The sequence below is a fragment of the Plecotus auritus genome, assembly GCF_963455305.1.
Source record: "Plecotus auritus genome assembly, chromosome: 4".
NCBI lineage: Eukaryota > Metazoa > Chordata > Mammalia > Chiroptera > Vespertilionidae > Plecotus > Plecotus auritus.
Window position 1 is genome coordinate 177211408 of NC_137775.1, and position 21003 is coordinate 177232410.

Here is a 21003-nt window from a genome sequence, read left to right on the forward strand (position 1 = left end):
TCCCTACTGACCAGGCCACATTATTGCACCTTAAAAGGTGAGCGACACATTCATTTTGATGGATAGTAGTTTTTCTTTTCCTGTCTTTTTTTTTTTTTTTTTAAATATATTTTATTGATTTTTTTACAGAGAGGAAGGGAGAGGGACAGAAAGTTAGAAACATCGATGACAGAGAAACATCGATCAGCTACCTCCTGCACACCCCCTACTGGGGATGTGCCCGCCACCAAGGTACATGCCCTTGACTGGAATCAAACCTAGGACCCTTCAGTCCGCAGGCCGACGCTCTATCCACTGAGCCAAACCGGTCAGGGCTCCTTTCACTTTATTTATTATATTTTCCACTAATTATATAATGAATTGGAGAAATCCGGTTTCTTTACACTTCTGCTGAAAATAGTGTAGGACCGGAATAATTTTTTATTCACTTTTTTGGGGGGGATGGTGTTTTTTTTTGTTGTTGTTGTTAATCCTCACTGGAGGATATTTTTCCATTGATTTTTAGGAACAGTAGAAGATAGAGGGAAAGACAGAGAGTTGGGGCCTGGCCTGGGGAGGAGCCTACAAAAAAGGTTTGTGCCCTTGACCTGAATCAAACCTGAGACCGTTTGGTCCACAGGCTGACATTCCACTGAGCCAAACCGGCTAGGGCTGATTCACTTTAAATAATAGAATATGATCGCTATGGAGGTGAAAAGTAAGATAAATCCTCTAAACAAGGAATAGAAGACTTGTTTTAGATTCCTTAACATTTTTAAATCAAATTTATTGCGGTGACATTGGTTAATAAAATTATATAGGTTTCAGGTATACAATTCTACAATAAAAACTGTATATTGTATTGTGTGTTCATCACCTCAAGTCAAGTTTCCTTCCATCACCATTATTCCCCCTTTACCCTCTTCTACCTCCCCCGACCCCTTGAAATTAAAAAAAAAAGGACTTTATAGAGCAGTTTTAAGTTTGCAGCAAAATCAAAGGAAAGTACAGAGATTTCCCATATACCCCTTTGCTCCCTTCCCACAGACTCCCCACCGTTGAGGTCCATTTATAATCCACATTGACACGTCATTATCACTCTGAGTTCAGAGTTTACGTTAGGGTTCACTGTTGGTATTGCACATTCTATAGATTTGCCAAATGTATAATGATATGTATCTACCATTATAGCACATAGAGTAGTTTCACTGCCCTAAAAATCTTCTGCCCTCTGCCTGTTCATCCCTTCCTCTCCTGTAATCTCTGGCACTGTCTCCATAATTTTGCCTTTTCTAGAATGTCATATAGTTGGAGTCATACAGTAGGAAGCCTTTTCAGTTTGGTTTCTTTCACTTAGCAATATGCATTTAAGGTTCCTCCATTTCTCAAAGTCAAGGCACTGCTAACATGTTAACAAAGCCAAGGCAATACTAATATCTCAGTAGCGTCAACAGTAAGAAAGGACAGAATAAAAGTGAAGACATTTAATAAAGTAAATATAGGTCTTGGATAAATATCATAGTAGGAAAAAAGTTGTGTCTTGCCCAGCTGGTGTGGTTCAGTGGTTGAGCATCGACCTATGAACCAGGAGATCAGGGTTGGATTCACAGTCAGAGCACATACGCTGGTTGCAGCTTGATCCCCAGTGAGAAGCATGCAGGAGACAACCTATCAATGATTCTCTCTCATCATTGTTGTTTCTATCTCCCCTCTCCCTTCCTCTCTGAAATCAATAAAAATATATTTTTAAAAAATGTTTAAAAAGTTGTGTCTTGAAGATATTTCATTGTACCTGCAGCCAGCTTTTCAAGCAGATTTTCTTTCAGATTTTTTATGGGTGTGGTTGACATTTAAACTTTGCTAGCCTGCACTGAATACCTCTTACTGATAGGTTATGAACTCCATCCTCTAATGTTTAATTGTTATTTAAACTTGCTATAAAGCAGTTTCCATTGGTACTCACTTTAGTTGTTTGGGATTAAAAGAAATAAAGTTTTTTATAGTATATTTCTCAAGAGTATTGAAAGCTTTTCAGACATTACTAATTCCCAGAACTTTCTTGTAAGGCAAGTGGGAGATATTGTTCACAATTCCTATTAGATGAATGCAAAAACATACGCATAGACTGAGAGCCAAGCTCTTCGAGGTTAACTCATAAATCAGTAAGGATAAGTGAGAACAGAGATGCTATTTTGACTTTGAGTATCTGCTGTTTTGTCTCCTAAACTCTGCCTTGTTGATTTTAGTTATGTATCAAATTAGCATGATTTGTACTTCATTAAATTATAATGTATGACAACTTAGGTAGCCCTCAAATTCTATTTGATTTTCTTTCCTTATCCCCCACCCCAGTGGTGGGATGGAAGTGATTTGGTAGTACTGCTTATGATTAAGAGGCCTGATTTGGAGATATAGGCTGAAACTTATTAAGAGTATGATCTTGAGAAAGTTAACTTAATCTGTCTAAATCTGTAAAAAGAAAAAAAAGAGAGCACTGTCTACATCATATAATACCTACATAATAGAGTTTTTATGAAGATGAACCCAAATATTAATTATTAAATATCTGTAGAGTACAGTGTCTAACACATTGAAAATACCCAGTAAAGATAAATTCTTATTAAAACTAGATGGTAGTTTTATTGTTGTCTTATAGATGTAGGTTTCTCCAGCAACAGGGATTTAAACTGTAGCTTAAATAATTTAAACATGTGTTTTACTGTTATTTTTAGAGTTAAAAAGATAGAAAAACAATTTTTAAATTTATTTTTAATTAACACAGATTCAAGAGCTTTCATCTTGGTCTAAGTGACAAAAATTGATGTGTAATTTAAACCTCATTTGTGTTTTTTTGTGTTTTTTTTTTTTTTTATGTTGGGCACAAAGCACACCCCAAAATATATTAATGGTCTACTTCTAATATATTACGCTAAAGGCAGGACTAAGTCACATGTTCCACTGACTACAAACTCAGTGAATATTTGTTGAGTTGGTTTAATATCATTCCTTTGTAACTGATTGACCTTATTTTACAGATACTAGTCTTTACTACCCTGTTCAAATATTTATATGAGCTCTAGGAAGACACTTCACTGGTTTGTTTCTTTAAAATACATCTTATTTTTTTGGTAACTTAATTCGGATTTGATTGGTGGGGGGAAAGGAGAGGCTGTCAGGAGGAGGCCTCTTTGGAGACATAACATTGAAGCTGAGATGTGAAAGTTGAGAAGGAATTAGTTAATTTAGGAGGAAGAAAAGACCAATTCAGGTAGAGAGAATAGCATGTGTAGTGACCCTGAGGCAGGAATAGGTTGGCATATTCAGAGTATGGATGCAGACCAGGAACAGTGGACTCCTTGACCAGGTCAATGCATGAACCTGCCTGGTTCATGAGAGACTATTTGCCTGTGCTCTGAAAAGCCATGATTTGTCTTATGTGCAGTCCTGATTGTCTTCCAAGCACACAACCCTTCTGACAATTTGCATAGGCCCTGTTCTATAGCATTTGACTCAGGAATTTCTGCTCTTGGTGACTTCTGATGGGAGTACGACTGCCTTATGTGCTCGTCACTTTGCAGCAGAATGACTTTGTTATCCTAATACTAGTGGCCTGATGCACGAAACTTGTGCATGGGGAGGTGGGGGGGCGAGCATCCCTCAGCCTATACCCTCTCCAACCGAGGACCCCTTGGGGGATGTCTGACTGCCCACAGGGATCGGGCCTAAACCGGCAGTCGGACATCCCTCTTGCAATCTGGGACCACTGGCTCCTAACCGCTCACCTGCCTGCCGGCCTGATCTCCCTAACTGCTCTCCCCTACCAGCCTGATCCCCCTAACTGCTCTCCCATGCCGGCCTGATCCCCCTAACTGCTTTCCCATGCTGGCCTGAACACCCCTAACCACCTCTGCCTTGGCCCCGCCACCATGGTTTTGTCCGAAAGGACGTCCAGAAGGTCATCCGAAAATTGTTCAGTCTAATTAGCATATTACCCTTTTATTAGTATAGATAAACTCCTTGGGATCAGCCAGTGCTGCATTTTCTCTTTACCAGCACAGGAATTTGAGGCATAGAAAGAAAAATTAGCAAAAGATCTGTGAAGAGGCTATTGATACAGTTCTAGGCTTCCTTTCTTTTGAACAAAGAATGACAGGAAACAAACAAAACTCTCCTTAGGATAAAAGTTGAGCTGTAGATGAAATGTGTATTAAATTCAGTTCTTTGCATTCTTCTAAGTATGGACAACCAATCAGTGATAGCCTTAAACAGAGGCACAAATGACCTAGGTTCTGAGCATGTGTGAAATCAAACACTACACAGGAATTCCCTCATACTCCCAATGGAAGCTGCAATTCTATTATAAAGCCTTTATCTCTTTCACAATAAAGAAATCCAACTCCTAACTAAAAATCAAACACTTTCCTAGAAATTAATCATACATCATAGACTATGAATCCCAGAAGAAAGCTCAAAGATAAAATCAAATTCCTTCATTTTAGAGATTAGGAGTCCCAAAGAGGTCAAGTGAATATCTATGGATAGAGATAAAATGACTTCCTTAAGGTCACATCGATAGTTAGAGGTGATCTAGGTCTAGAACCAAGTGCCCTAATTTCTAATGCAGTGCCTTTTCTACTAGGTCTTATTGATCCCCAAATAACCAAATTCTTATATCAAGTTAAAAAACAAAAACATTTAATCTCAAAACAATTCCTAAAATGATATGTAATCTGGGATACCTTATTAAAAACTTAACCATTGTAAACATCTGCAATGCAGTTTGTAGATACTGATGCTGATTTTTTCAAATTTTGAAAATACTGGCCACAGAACACTGATTCCCATGAGTATTTTCTCATAAAATAGAGGATTGCATGTGACTGGATCTGTACCTTTCCTATGTACCCTCTCCGCACAGCTACCCCTCATTCTGTTCACTCAATGTACCTGTGGCTTATTAATTTTCTCCTTTTATTTATTTATTTATTTTTAAAATAAATCTTTATTCAGATTATTACAATTATTTCTCCTTTTTCCCCCCATAGCTCCCCTCCACCCAGTTCCCACCCCACCTTCTGCCCTTACCTCCCCCCCCACTGTCCTCATCCATAGGTGTATGATTTTTGTCCAGTCACTTCATGAACCCCCCCTTACCCATTTCCCCCTGAGAATTATCAGTCCACTCCCTTTCTATGCCCCTGATTCTATTATATTCACCAGATTATTCTGTTCCTCAGGTTTTTAATTCACTTGATTTTTAGGTTCACTTGTTGATAGATATGTATTTGTTGTTCATAATTTTTCTCTTTACTTTTTTCTTCTTCCTCTTCTTTAAGAATACCTTTCAGCATTTCATATAATACTGGTTTGGTGGTGATGAACTCCTTTAGCTTTTTCTTATCTGTGGAGCTCTTTTTCTTCCCTTCAATTCTGAATGATAGCTTTGCTGGGTAGAGTAATCTTGGTTGTAGGTTCTTGCTATTCATCACATTGAAAATTTCTTGCCACTCCCGTCTGGCCTGCATAGTTTCTGTTGAGAAATCAGCTGACTGTCGTATGGGTGTTCCCTTGTAGGTAATTAACTGTTTTTCTCTTGCTGCTTTTAAGATTCTCTCTTTGTCTTTTGCTCTTGGCATTTTAATTATAATGTGTCTTGGTGTGGTCCTCTTTGGATTCCTTTTGTTTGGGGTTCTGTGCGCTTCCTGGACTTGTAAGTCTATTTCTTTCACCAGGTGGGGGAAGTTTTCTGTCATTATTTCTTCAAATAGGTTTTCAGTATCTTGCTCTCTCTCTTCTTCTGGCACCCCCATAATTCTGATGTTGGTACGCTTGAAGTTGTCCCAGAGTCTTCTTACACTATCTTCAACTTTTTGGATTTTTTTTTTTTGCTTTTTGCTTTTTCGGTTGAGTGTTTTTTGCTTCTTTGTGTTTCAATTCTTTGACTTGATTCTTGTGTTCCTCTTGTCTCTTTTTGGGTCTCTGTATAATATTTTTTATTTCAGTCAGTGTATGTTTAATTTCTAGTTGGTCCTTTTTCATATCTTCGAGGGTCTCGTTATATTTCTCGGCCTTTTCTAGGATATTCTTAAAAAGCCTTATAACCGTGGTTTTTGAATTCTATATCCAGTCGTTTGTTTTCCTCCATTTCTTTCGTTTGTGATCTGATTCTTTGACGCCACATTTTCACTGCTTCCCTGAGTTGGTAAGGTAGATTTGTGTGCTAGGTTTTCAATATGGCCCAGTGGGTCTGCCTCCCCAGTTAACCTGAGGTGGACACTCTTGGTGCACCCCTTTGTGAACTGTGTGTACAGCCTTGTTGTAATTTAGTCTTGATTGTTGTTGGTATCACTGGGAAGAATTGACCTCCAGGCCAGTTGGCTGTAAGGATCAGCTGTGTCTATGCTGGGAGAGGTTCGGTGCTGGAGACAGCCTTATAGGATTAGACTTGCCAAATTGCAATAGCCTCTGTGCTCAGCTTGGATGGGGTGGAGTCTCAGTCTTGGCTTCCTGTCAGCCTTACCCTTGCGCGCACGTGCGCGCCTTCAGACCTCCACCTTCCCTGGCTCCTGAGTCTCTGCCCGAGAGTCCAGACTCCCCCCACAAGAGCGTGGGTCCCCAGGGGCTCACCTGGAACTGGGGTTCAGTGCAGTCAGGGACCTCCGACTCCCTTCCACTAGGGAAAGCCTATGGCAACCTCCGCAGCCTTTGTGCGCACTGGCACGCGCGTGTGCGCGCTTTCAGTCCTCCGCCTTCCCCGGCTCCCGAGTCTCCACCCGAGAGTCCAGACTCCCCCCACAAGAGCGTGGGTCCCCAGGGGCTCGCCTGGAACCGGGGTTAAGTGCAGTCAGAACTGGGGCCCAGTGGAGTCAGGAACCTCCGACTCCCTTCCACTAGGGAAAGCCTGTGGCACCCTCCGCAGCCTTTGTGCGCACTGGCGTGCGCGTGCGCGCTTTCAGTCCTCCACCTTCCCCGGCTCTGGAGTCTCCGCCCGAGAGTCCAGACTCCCCCCACAAGAGCGTGGGTCCCCAGGGGCTCGCCTGGAACTGGGGTTCACTGCAGTCAGAACTGGGGCTCAGTGCATTCAGGAGCCTCTGACTCCCTTCCACTAAGGAAAGCCTGTGGCAACCTCTGCAGCCTTTGTGCGCACTGGCGCATGCGCACTTTCAGTCCTCCGCCTTCCCCGGTTCCTGAGTCTCCGCCCGAGAGTCCAGACTCCCCCCGTAAGAGCGTGGGTCCCCAGGGGCTCGCCCGGAACTGGGGTTCACTGCAGTCAGAACTGGGGTTCAGTGCGGTCGGGGGCTTCCTTCCCCCTTCCGCCAGAGAAAGTCAGCCAGGCTCTCAGCCGCCCTTCCTCTCTGCGCGCACAAAGACCCTTTGCCGTACCTCCAATTCTCTGTGAGCTTTTTTCTTTCCTTCTAGTTGTAGAATTTTCATTCAGCCAGCTTTCCTGTGGTTCTGGATGGTGTCCGTTCTGTCTTTTAGTTGTAGTTTTGAAATTGTTGTGCGAGGCAGCAGTTTAGGTGCTTACCTATGCCGCCATCTTGGTTTCTCCCAATTTTCTCCTTTTAGAGGGAAAGAAATTCTGGTATTGTTTATTCTGTGACAAACCTTGACCTCTTACTCATAATTCAATGCTCTACTGATGTTAGAAATGTTCTGCATTTTAAAATGAAACCTATATCTGAAAACTCCATATAATCTGATTTCAAGAGAATTAGCTGGGTAGAAGTGTCTTAGCATTATGGATCATTATGTGTAAAGAAAATGGCCTAATCATATTTTCTATCCTGCTGTTGTCTTTAAAATTTAGGAAATAGACCAGCCATCAGATATGATTAGCAAACAAATACATTTAAGATCAAGGAAGGACATTGAAACTGGATGATTTTGCTTTCTCTAGTAATTCATCTTTAGTCAGATTTTGTCATATTATGTGTCCATTATATGTACAGTTGTTTTATTTTATTTTATTTTTTTATTTTTATTTTTAAAATATATTTTATTGATTTTTTTACAGAGAGGAAGGAAGAGGGATAGAGAGTTAGAAACCTGTACAGTTGTTTTTTTTAAAAAAATATATTTTTATTGATTTCAGTGAGGAAGGGAGAGGGAGAGAGAGATAGAAACATCAACGATGAGAGAGAATCATTGATTGCCTGCCTCCTGCACATCCCCACAACCCAGGCGTGTGCCCTTGACCGGAATCGAACCTGGGACCCTTCAGTCCGCAGGCTGGCACTCTATCCATTGAGCCAAAATGGCTAGGGCTGTACGTACAGTTTTAATGAAGGGAAGACATCACTTACTTCCCAATTGGACCTGGTGGGAAGTTTTGTTCATTTGTTCCTGTGTACCTGGAGGGTGTATCCTGGGGACATGCAGTAGACAGTTGAGGGGGATTTGCTTCAAAGTTAACTTTGACTCTGAATTTCTTCTTCCTGTTGCTTCTGTCCAGGGCAGAAAGAAGTAAAACAAACATACCAGTAAACATGCTTATGAATATGATATTAATTAATATTTTATAACATAGTATGGGCAAAGCTAGACTTCAGATAAATGCAAATCTTTACACATCTCAGTGTCTTCAGCATATTTTATGCAAATAGTTGTTAAGAATAAAAATTCTAATTTCAAATGAAGAAAATTCATGACATGCGTCTTGGGTTGCAGTTTAATCACTGTATACCCAGGAAGGTATCGACAGTTGTCCCGTGGAAGCTATTAAAGTTGCTGTCCAAGGTTAAATGAAATTGCAGTTTATCAGAGCAGCATTGAGAAAATAAGGGAATCTGTTCATGGCTCTTGATTAATGCCAAGCGTGATCAACACAAGGGGGTTCATTAAGCTATACATCATGTGGGTAATTTAACTTGTCATTGTGCCTGCTGTGCACAGCCCTGAGTTTCAAAGTGGTACCTCTGACGCCACAGAGTTTCTATACAGAAGCTTCCCTCTTACTTCTTTTGTGGTGCATTTTCCATTATGCATACTTATTTTTTAGACACGTTAAGCATTTCACATAAATTATTTTATGTGTTTTGGGACAAAAATATAAATTTATTTTGACTTTTTTTTTAATCCTCACCTGAGGATATGTTTCCATTGCTTTTTAGAAAGGTTGGAAGGAAAGGAGGGAGGGAGTAAAGGAGGAAGAGAGAGAGAGAGAGAGAGAGAGAGAGACAGAGAGAGAGACATTAATTGGTTGCCTCCTGCACATGCCCTGACTGGGGAATGAGCTTGCAACCCTGGTACCTGCCCTTGACCAGGCATGAACCCTTGACCCTTTCGTGTGTGGGCCAATGATCTAACCACTGACTCACACTGGCCAGGGCTATCTTGACTTTTTAATGGGTTCTCCTCATACTATAATAAAACTTATAGGAAACTTCTTTTTTTGAAATATTTTCCCCCTAATCATATATATGTTTTAAAATCTGATATGACATGAAAAAAATGATTGAAATCATTAACTCAATCCATGTTAATTAAAAAAATAATTTATTATTGACAGTATTACAGACGTCCCCCATTCCTCTCCCTTTGCCCCCCTCCACCAAATTCCCTCCCCACCCCACACTGTTGTCTATGTCCATGGGTTATGCATATATGCATATATGTTCTTTGGTTAATCTCGTCCCCCATCCCCCTCCCCTCTGAGAGCTGTCAGTCTTCATGCATCCACACCTCTGGACCTATTTTGTCACCGGGGCTGACCAGCATACCCTGAGCGTTATTCTGACATAACGTTTGCTGTGAAAGAGAGGGCTAAGGGACTACCTGGCTAAAGGAACCAGACAGCCTTGATTGCTGCCTCGTTAGGTTTTTATTGTAACTTCAGTTTGAGATAAAGTTTATCTTTTAGATACAATCAGTAGGATAAGTAATCTTGGGAGGGCACATGTGTTTGCAGTGTGCTTTAAGCAAGGACACCCAAAGATTAAGCATTAGGATTCCAGTTAACACCCCAGGGGTCTGCTTGTGCACAGACTTGTTTGGAAAGTTCAAGGAATAATTAGGGGTGCCGCCTTCGGCACTCCTCTAAGTCGGAATTCCAATAAACAGGGTGGGCTGCCTTCAGCACTCTTCCCTTTTCTCAGAATGTCCTCCTTGCAAACTTTCCAACCAAGTCTCATGCTTCCCCACAGTTCATCTATTCTGTTCATTAGATCCCCATATAAGTGAGATCATATGATATTTGTCTTTCTCTGTTTTGTTTTTTTTAAACTTAGCATTATAATATCCAGGTCCATCCATGCTGTCCCAAAGGGTAAGAGCTCCTTTTTTTATACAGCTGCATAGTATTCCATTATGTAAATGTACCACATCTATTTTACCCACTCATCTACTGATGGGCAGTTGGGTTATTTCCAGATCTTAGCTATTGTAAATAATGCTGTTATGAACATAGGGGTGCATATACTCTTTTTGATTGATGTTTCGGGAGTCTTGGGATATATTCCCAGAAGTGGGATCGCTGGGTCAAATGGCAGTTCCATATCTAATTTTTGGAAGAAACGCCCTGTTTTCCATAGTGGCTGCACCAGTCTGCATTCCCACTAGCAGTTCACTAGGGTTCCCTTTTCTTCACATTCTCATCAGCACTTGTTGTTTGTTGATTTATTGATGGTAGCCATTCTAGCAGGTGTGAGGTGATACCTCATTGTCATTTTAATTTGCATCTCCTCCATGATTAGTGACCTTGAGCATCTTTTCACATGTCTATTGGCCAACTGTATGTCCTCTTTGGAGAAGTGTCTATTCAGGTTCTTTGTTCATTTTTAAAATTGAATTGTTTGTCTTCCTTTTGTTGAGTTGTATGAATTCTTTGTATATTTTGGAAATTAATGGGGTTACTTTTTAATCCACTATTTTTTTTATTTATGTGTTGTAGTTAAAATATCACTTATATGTCTCATTTATTTTTCAATGATTTTAATTTTTCTAGACATGATTAAGCCTTTATCTAAAAGTGTAGATGCTATTATTTTGGCTTCTAGTTTTACTTATTTTTTCCATTAATTTAATTTCTGTCATAAATTAAATTTGCTAATGTTATTATTACTACTGAATGGAATTTGATAGCTTATTTAAAAATAAAATATTTTATGTAAAAGACTAAAATATGATTTATCATTTCACATTATTTATTTGTTATCTAATATGTGGAATTCAATATAATCATGCTTTATCACTCTCACTTAGAAGTAGACTCTCCCAGTCACTGAAGATTTATGGGATGCAATGAACTAGAGGCCAAAATCTCAGCCATAGCATCAATGGTTATTGCAAGGAAGGACATGGCAAGGGAAATATGACTATGTTGAATGCATGTTAATATTAAATTTTTTTACTTCAGAAATTTAGAGTTGGTTCTATATGGTGCTTGTGAGTGCATATGCCAGTCAGTAATATAGGCAGAATCCTAAAACTTCCTAAAATATTCCAGTATGACAGTTATATACTGATGACCATGGTCTGGAATTTCTCAATATTTGGATTTGTATGCTTACTATCCTATTAAGTTGGAAGCTTTAAGGGTTCTTTTAAAAATGAAATCCCATGTGATGTTATGGGATTTAAGGACAGAAAAATACCACATAAGTAATTTATAGGACCTAAATATACACATGAAAGAAACCGATGTGCAAAAATATTGAGCTGTTTTTGTTGGGGGTGATAACCTTGTTGGCATCTACCATTTTTGGGAGGAGATTATAATGCCATTTAAGAGCTGGCAAAACCAGGTGCTAGCTTTTAAAGGCACACCTTTTAAAGGAATAATGGAATGCTATTTTCATTTGTATTTTTTTTGTATGTGTGTGTGTATTGTGAATACACTAGCTACAATACCCTCAAAAAAACAACAAACCTGTTTGATTATTTAAATTGGGTATTTGAAAATGTGTTTTAATTAGGTCCAAGACCAAATTAGAAGGGTGTCTAATTTGGTCTTACATTTTCAAAAGCAACACAATAGAAAGTGTTTTTTTTTTTTCCCCCTGATATGTAAAGTAGAAAGGATGCCTTTTCATTTGTCAGCTTTCAGTCATATATTGTCAATGTATGATGGTTCTCCCCTGAAAAATATTGCAAAGGTTATTTACATAGTCAAGGTTCTCTCCATGAATACTTTTTTTTTTTTTAAAAAGGTACTGATTATTTTCTGCCTCCATTAATTGCCAAGGGTTTATTTACAAGACAATAATTAATTATACCTCTGGGAAGCTCAAGAGTCAACATGAATCAAAGCAGGCTTGGTAAGGAACATGGAAGTCTCACATAATTAAGCAGGGCGCTGGAGACCAATTGTTTATAGAATGATTTTGCTGGAGCTAATTGACACTAATTATTTAATCTGAATTTTTTCTTCCTAGTTATTCTTCCACAGAGTGCTGCTTCCTGCTAATGATGCACAGGGAACTACCAAGGTGCTATATGCCTTCATGCAGGGTAGCCAGCCTTCCCTACAGGAAATTGATATTGCTTAGATCATTTCCTAACATGCTACATGTTATATAAAACAAACCACAGAGGAAATCAACAGTGATCAATGGTAAAATATATACCAGGCAAGCCCTAACCAGTTTGGCTCAGTGGCTAGAGTGTTGGCCTGTGGACTGAAGGGTCCCAGGTTTGATTCCGGTCAAGGGCATTTATGTTGGTTGTGGGCACATCCCCAGTGGGTGGTGTGCAGGAGGCAGCTGATCGATGTTTCTCTCTCATTGATGTTTCTAGCTCTCTATCCTTCTCCTGTCCTCTCTGTAAAAAAATCAATAAAATACTTAAAAAATATATATATACCAGGCGATCACTTGTATTAATGGCGATTACCTTTTTCTCATATAAGAATAATTCAGCTTTCATTCAGATTTAAGGTAAATGTATTTAAATAAAAATATGTAGTATATGCAATGGACTCATGGTTTTCATTTAATATTTTCATGTATAAGATGAGGGGAGGACTAAAGTATGATTGAAAAGAAAAATAGAAAGTTTATGCAGCTGCCTAGATAAAAAGCAATATTCTGTTTGAGCATATAGTGAAATTAGCACATGCAAACATGCTACTTTCATACAGAATCTGTGCTGATGGGCAAATAAAAGCTTTGGAAATATGCTGTAGCTAATTAAGAAGCATGCAATATGAATTGCATTTTATGGGACCGAGTGTCTCTGTGGTTTCTGCTTATGGACTGCTCCTTGCTCTGCATATCACTGTGCAATGACAGTATTCATAGTCAAGATAATCAAAGATGGCTACTTATTTACTGGTTGAGTGTTTTATTGCATCGCTTTAATATATTCAGGCTGCTGTATTTTGTGCAAGATTCGGGTTTTAAGTAAACTTCTGGCTAAGAATTAGAAGGAATGGAATCTATGCCCCCTTTGTAGCGCTGTGGAGAATCATGGGTTTATTTTTGGATTCCTGTCACCCACTTCATCTATTCTGTGCCCACCATCTCCCCACCAAAATACTTTCTGGTGATGTCCTAATCTAGTCTGTACTAGTCTTTTTTCTAAGTCATGCTCTCCTCCCACTTTATTTTCTTTCTCTGCCATTAAAAGTTTCATGTTCTATAATTTATCCCCCAATCTCTCATTCTGTTTTCCAGAGTGACAGGTAGCTAAGGAATCTGTGGTTGATTTTAAACTGCTCATTTTCCAACATCACTGCCTGTTCTGGATTTTACCAATAATTTTGTTCACTGTAGAGTGCCCTAAGAACTTAGAGTAGTGAGAGGATTTAGACATGAAAACAAATATTTGGGGATATTGTGCAAAATGCAAATGGCAGTTTGCAGAGTTCAGAGAGCAAGGACTTTTACCCAATCTGAGGATCAGGTAAAACACTCCTAGGAAGTTGAGAAGTAGTGTTTCCCTGCTTGCATCAGAGAATTCAATAAGCATGATTAAAATTCACCCCTGAGTTTAGAACCTAAATATCTCAGAGACCTCAAAGGCAGTTCTCTTTTAGAAGATACTGTGAGATATGATAATTGCTCTTATTTTATACCAGGCACCGTTCTAAATGCTTTACATGCTTAAAGCAATTAATCTTCCCCTAAAGCATTAATCATATGAGCAACAAAAATTTATTTACGCCCATTTACAGATGAGGAAGCTGAGACATTGAGACTGTGTAACTTGCCCAAGGTTTAGATAACTGCTCAGCAGTGGAGCTGGGGATTCAGGCTGAAGCTGTCTGGCTGCAAAGCGAACTCTCAACCGTGTCTGAAGGGGACTGGCCAACATGTTTATTCCCATGTCCTTGTTTAGTTGCTTCTCAATCCTGGCTTCTCATGAGAATCACTTGGGATCTTAAAAAACAACCATAGTCTCTGGGGTGGAGGGGTGGGTGGTGGGTGGGTGGGACGCAGGCATGGACACTTTTAAAGGCAGCCTCTGTGATTCTGATGTGGAGTCAAGGTTAAAAGTCCTGCTCCGGGCCCTGAAGTGGGGAGCTGTTCTCTACTTGCCTCCTGCCTCGCCCATTGCCCACAGTTTCTAAAGGTTGTAAAATAATGTCTACAGCCCTTGGCCAGGAAGCAGTTCCTCAGGGGCTGATTCGCCATACATCCCAGGTGCCTATGTTTGTGAATGGATAAAAATTGTGCTAATGGTTGGCCCAGGACAGCCCCTGACAGAGGCTTCCTTTATGCATAGCCTGATTCACCTCGGGTGTAATTTTAACAACCTGGTGACCCTGGGATTTCTGGGCCCTTCTTTCTCCCTTTCATACCCAACCATTTTCTGGTGCGTCCCACTTATTATGCAAATGTACTTTGCCAGTCTATGAAGAAACCTTTTAATTAGACCTTTCTAGGTAGGCACATTTAATTACAACCTCATAACTTGATTTATTAATTTTTCAGGACTCTTTAAACAAAACAACCCACAAACCATTATCACATCCAATATAATTTTAAAGATTCTTTATTAACATGAGTATCAATATGTATAAAAAATGTATTTTTAGAGATAGTGTGTTAGAATCAGAATCCAAATAAAGTTTATGCATTATATTTATTTACATCAGGCACTAATTCCTTTTCATTACATGAGGCTATCTGAAGAAAAAGGGTTTTTTTTGTTTTTTAAATTTATTTTGAAAATGTATTTTATTGCTTTCAGAGAGGAAGGGAGAGGAAGAGATAGAAACATCAATGATGAGAGATAATCATTGATCAAGTGCCTCCTGCACGCCCCACACTGGGGATCAAGCCCGCAACCCAGGCAAATGCCCTGACCGGGAATTGAGCCATGACCTCCTGGTTCATAGATTGATGCTCAACCCCTGAGCTACACTGGCTGGACTGAAGAAAAAGTTTTTTGTTATTTATTTATACTTTATTTGATTCCAAAGGTGATTCTAGGCACTTAACCTTAGGTATATTAGAGTTATTTAGTGAACCAGTCAGACTATTAGAGGAGGGTTTTAAATTATAAAAATAAAATACTCATATACAGGGTTGGGCAAAAGTGGGTTTACAATTGTTTGTATGGAAACTACTACAATTATTAATAAATAATAATACACGAATAAACTTTCATGAACTAGCAACTGTAAGCTTACTTTTGCCACACCCTGTATATACTCCAGACAAGCCTATCAGCAGCATTTTGATATTGAGATAACTACTAAAATATGGTGTTATTACTAAATTAAAAAGTCATGTTGAATAAATAGTATAGATAATCACAGTGTGTGGCTTCTAAAATTTTACATGCCTCTTTAGAGGCGTGTAATTCCTAAAGTTAATCAGAAGCTCCTGGGGCTATCTTCATCTTATCATAGTTACTCATCCATCTGAGTCTGGAATGTGAGTTATCTCAAAGCTAAACTTTAACTAAATTCTTCAGTTGACTAAAAAAAGACATCCTTGAAAGTAAGTTAAATTTAATTTTTCAAAAGATGCTGCTAATATGGTGGATATATAGACATGGAAGTTGAAAATACATTTGTTTTATTTCCCTATAAGATAATTTAAGAAAACTCCAATGTAAGAATAATTACTTACATTTTCTTTCTCCCAAGCTTTTTAACCTAAATATAAATATAATACATGCTCAGATTATAAAATATAGGTCATACATACATGTAGTAAAAAGAAAAGAATAAAATATTTCTCTTCCTAAACAATCATGGTAAACACTATTAATATTTTCATTTTTTCTAGGATTTTTCTAAATATAATATAAAATAGAAATTTATCTAATTTAAAATATAGTTGAAAATGTATTTTAGGCCCTAACCAGTTTGGCTCAATGGATAGAGCGTCAGCCTGTGGACCAAAGGGTCCTGGGTTTGATTCTGGTCAAGGCCACGTACCTTGGTTGCAGGCTCCTCCCCGGCCGGGGCCCTGGTCAGGGCTCATGCAGGAGGCAACCAATCAATGTGTTTCTCTCACATCAATGTTTCGCTCTGTCTTTCCCTCTCTCTTCTACTCTCCCTAAAAATCAGTGGAAAAATATCCTCGGTGAGGCTTAACAACAACAACAAAAATTTAAAAGAAAAAGAAAATGTATTTCAGTCTTTTATATCCTACTTTTTTCACTTGTCATTAAGTTTACTTAAGCCATGTCTTTAGAATTCTTTGTAATTTTAATACTTCCCTAGCATTTTATCATACAAAAATGAAAAATTTATTAAATCACTTATCTGTTGTCTAACAATTGTGCTCTTTACAATTTTTAAAAGTATAAACCCTTGTCCACATTTTGGATAATTCCCTCAGACTCCACTCCAAAGTGAAATGACTAAAGCTCAATCGGCTCAGTGTTCAGTCTGACACCCTCACTCTCTTCAAGACGGTCAAGTCAATCAGGAAATGTAGGAGACAGAACTTTTGTCCTAATTTCAATCATGATACACAGGCTGCCTGCAAGAACAGTAGTCATTAGTCAATAGGAGAATCCCTCAGCAGAGCAGTTTTGAGTCCTGGCAGGTCTCAGATGGCTCAGCACGGGACAGTGGAAGACGGTTCCTGGGTTCTAGTCTCAACTTTTCCACATCTGCTTGTAAGACCTCAGCAACATTACCATCTCTGTGCCTTAATTTCCTAGTCTCTAATATAAGGGAATTATATTATATTTACTATGATTCCTTCTACTTTCAAAATTCTCTGATTATTATGTTTGGAAGCTTAAGGTGGCCCATGCAGGTCCAAAGGCTGCTGTCTAAAGATGTGGCTGGTTGGATTTCTGTTGTCAGCATTTCATTAACGTCAAGCTTTATTTGCAGATGAGGAGAGCACAGCTTTACTTGTTTTCATGCTCAGCCCTGGTTATTCTAGTTTATATAGCTTGTATTTGAGGAAGTACAGAGTTGCCTGAAAGTCTTGTTTAAGTCTCACTCCTATCCTCTGGTGAACTCTTTCAGCTCTACATATAAATTGCACTCTTCAAGATAAATTATAGGTCCCAGCTGGTTAGGGCTCAATCCCCAGGGTGGGAGTGTGCAGGAGGCAGCCAGCCAATCGATTCATGTTTCTATCTCATCAATGTTTCTATCTCTCTCCCTCTCTCTTCCTCTCTCTCTAAATGTCCATAAAAAACATATTTTAAAAAAGAAAAATTATAGGGACAATTATCTGAAAGCTTCTGCTCACTAATAACCCACACTCTCCATATAACTATATAGGAGACATGCCAGTCAAATTCATGAAATACAAGCTCTCCACTAGGGCCAACTCATTAACCACTTGTCATCCATCCTATGACAAATGATACTTAATAGACAAAGACAGTCCTGCATCAAGAAGTTGCAAGTGTTGCTTGGAGCATGAGGTAGAGGAATATAGTATTAATTTGCCATTGATCTTCAGGTGCAGGGGTCCTCAAACTACGGCCCGCGGGCCACATGCAGCCCGCTGAGGACATTTATCCGGCCCGCTGGGTGCTGCTGCCTGTCCTGCTTAGCAGCCGACTGGTCCCGGGCCCGCAGTGCGCATAGGAATTTGTTCATAGTTGTTTTTTTTTTTTAAACTATAGTCTGGCCCTCCAACGGTCTGAGGGACAGTGAACTGGCCCCCTGTTTAAAAAGTTTGAGGACCCCTGGACTCTAAGGTAAAGGTTTGCTGAGTTGCAATTGCGGCCAAATTACCATGTGGCTATGACTGTGGGGAACTGCCAACAACGTCTCTCTTAAGAACAAGAGCAGTAATTACCAGGCCATCCACACTCACCGCCAAGTGGAAAGGGATGGCCACTGACAGATCTCAGAGCAAAGTTTGTTGTACTGCAGCCGATCTCCAATCTTAGCATGCACCAGAACCATCTATTAACACACAGACTGCTGGGCCTATCCTTAGTGTTTCTGATTCAGTAGGTGTAGGATGGGCCACAAAAACTTGCATTTCTATCAAATTCCCAGATAAGTTGGTAATGCTCATTCAAAGACCACACTTTGAGAATCACTGGCCAACTAGGTTTGAAGCACTCTTCACTGAAATCACACTGATGCCTTCTGTTTGAATGGTTAGTGAGCTATCAACAAGATGTGAAGTAGCTTTTATAAGGAGAAGTGAAGGGTGGTGGCTATAGGTAGGGCCTGCGATAAATATTCTACAGACACAACTCAGGGGGAATCAAAGTAGTGCAACAGGGAATGTGGAAGTTCAAGCAAATATGTGAAAGTGGCCCTCGTGGAATTCGGCTTTCAGGGATGAAAGAGCTAAGCCTGAGGGAAGCCATCAGAGTAAAGGGATAAACTGGCAGCAACAGTGGACTCTACAGAAAAAAACATCTGTATGTCAGTTACACATTAATCTAGTCAAATATTCGCTCCTATCAATTTACACCTTTCTCAACTAGTAATGCTACCTCTACTTTTCTCTGAAAATATGAATAATAGTGACAGATGACTAATAGAATGGACCATTGTGGAATATTGGCTCACAGGAAACATCGTTTTTTTTTTTCTTGCTTTTTTTTCCACATAAGATTTTTTTCATTTAAATGATCTGCATCTTGAAGTACCTGCCACTTACAAAGGGAGTTCAATATACCGCAGCACCCAGGAATATGGACAGGAGGACCTCTACTTTATAGTTATTGTCTCCTAGAGGCACTCCCTCTTGTCCAAGTTTCAGCCAGAGAATCAATGGAGAGCAAACCAGGATCAATTTTAATTGATTGCTCAGGTTTTTTAAATAATTGGCATTCTTCCCTAATGCTTGACAGAATAACAACTAGAGTCTGATGCCCTGCAATTTTAACTCTCATTCTAAATGCATATTACTCTATAGCAACTATTGCACCTACAAACAGTACACTTCTCCTATTGTCAGAGGAAATAGGAGAGCAGAATAAAGAAGAAATGTGACAAAATTGTGCTCATATGTGTTTACTTACACACATGCACACAAACACATGGGCTCCCAGCTGCCATGGTTTTGGCCAAGATGTCTTTAGCTGATATTAAAATACTGTGTAGGGAAAACATTTTGCAAATATTGTTGAGGTACTTTAACTTCTTTCTTAATTCATGCTTGCAAACTTTAACCTCCAAGACTATGTCATGAAGTTAATTGTTCCAAAGCAGGAGAGAACAGGATTAGGAACAGTCTTGAAAACCAGGTTTAGAGACTAGAGGATACTAGAAATATATTTAGCAGATGTGGCAGAAAGTGTTGGTTGCTTACCCAACAGTTATTACCCCCTTCTAATCTTGCTAGCATCATCTAGACTTTGGGATTGTGCCCAGCCTCAAGGGATAAATCTTGAGTGTTTAAGTAAATCATAGTAATTCAGAATGACTAAAAAGTGCCCCAGAAGACTGTATAAATCAATGGTTCTCCACCTTGGTGACATACCACATTCAACTGAGTAGCTAAAAAGTAATGAAGCCTAGCCCTGTCCAGGTGGCTCAGTTGGTTGTAGTGTCGTCCTGTACACCAGAACGTTGTGGGTTTGATTCTCAGTCGGGGCACATGCCTGCGTTTCTGGTTCAGGGCAACTGATCCATTTTTCTCTCTCACATCGAGGTTTTTCTCTCTCACCTTTCACTCTCTTTCCTGTCCCTTCCTCTCTCTAAAAAAAAAAAAAAAAAAAGATCCAGCCCTGGTTGGTTTGGCTCAGTGGAGCATTGGCCTATGGACTGAAGGGTCCCGGGTTTGAATCTGGTGCAGGCTTCTCCCTGGCCCTGGTTGGGGTGTGTGCAGGGGACAACCAAATAAATGTGTCTCACATCGATGTTTCTCTTTGTCTCTCTTTCTTCCACTCTCTCTAAAATCAATAGAAAAAAAAAATAGATACATGTATGTATGTATGTATGTATATACTAGAGGCCTGGTGCATGAAATTTGTGCACTCAGTGTGGTGGTGGTGGGGGGTGGTCCCTCAGCCCGGCCTGTGCTCTCTCACAGTCTAGGAGCCCCGTGATTGATGGCTCCAAAGAGGTAGGCCCTGCCCACCTGGCTGGGGCTCCACGATGGATCGCCCCCACAGAGGGAGGCCCCGCCCACCCACCACAGTCTGATGGTCAGTGGCCTGGGCCTCCCTCTGCAGGGCAATCATGGAGCGATGGCCAGCCCCCAACCAATTGAATCGCACCCGCCTTGGCTAGCCTGGCACCAGTGGGTGTCATAGCGTGATTGTTCGGAAGGTCGTCCAGACAGTTGTTCTGTTCGGTCGTTCGGTTGATTTGCATATTTCTCTCTCTCTCTCTTTCTCTCTCTCTCTCTCTCTCCATATATATATATATATATATATATATATATATATATATATATATTCCATAAAAACATATCCTCAGGTAAGGATTAAAAGAAATACTGAAGACTGGGATCTATCCCCCTAAATATTGATTTCACTGGTATAGAGTGAGACAGAGCATTGGCATGTGTAAAAGCTCAAAAACAGCTATGAATGAGAATCATTGGTTTAAAATTTTGAAATAAAATTTTAAAACAGATTGGACTATATTTAGTTCTCTTTCACACTTCCTGTTAGAAGAATATTTAAGACAAAGTTATGAAACTCCATTTCCCCCTACCTCTGAGTTGTAGTATGATAAAACATGTG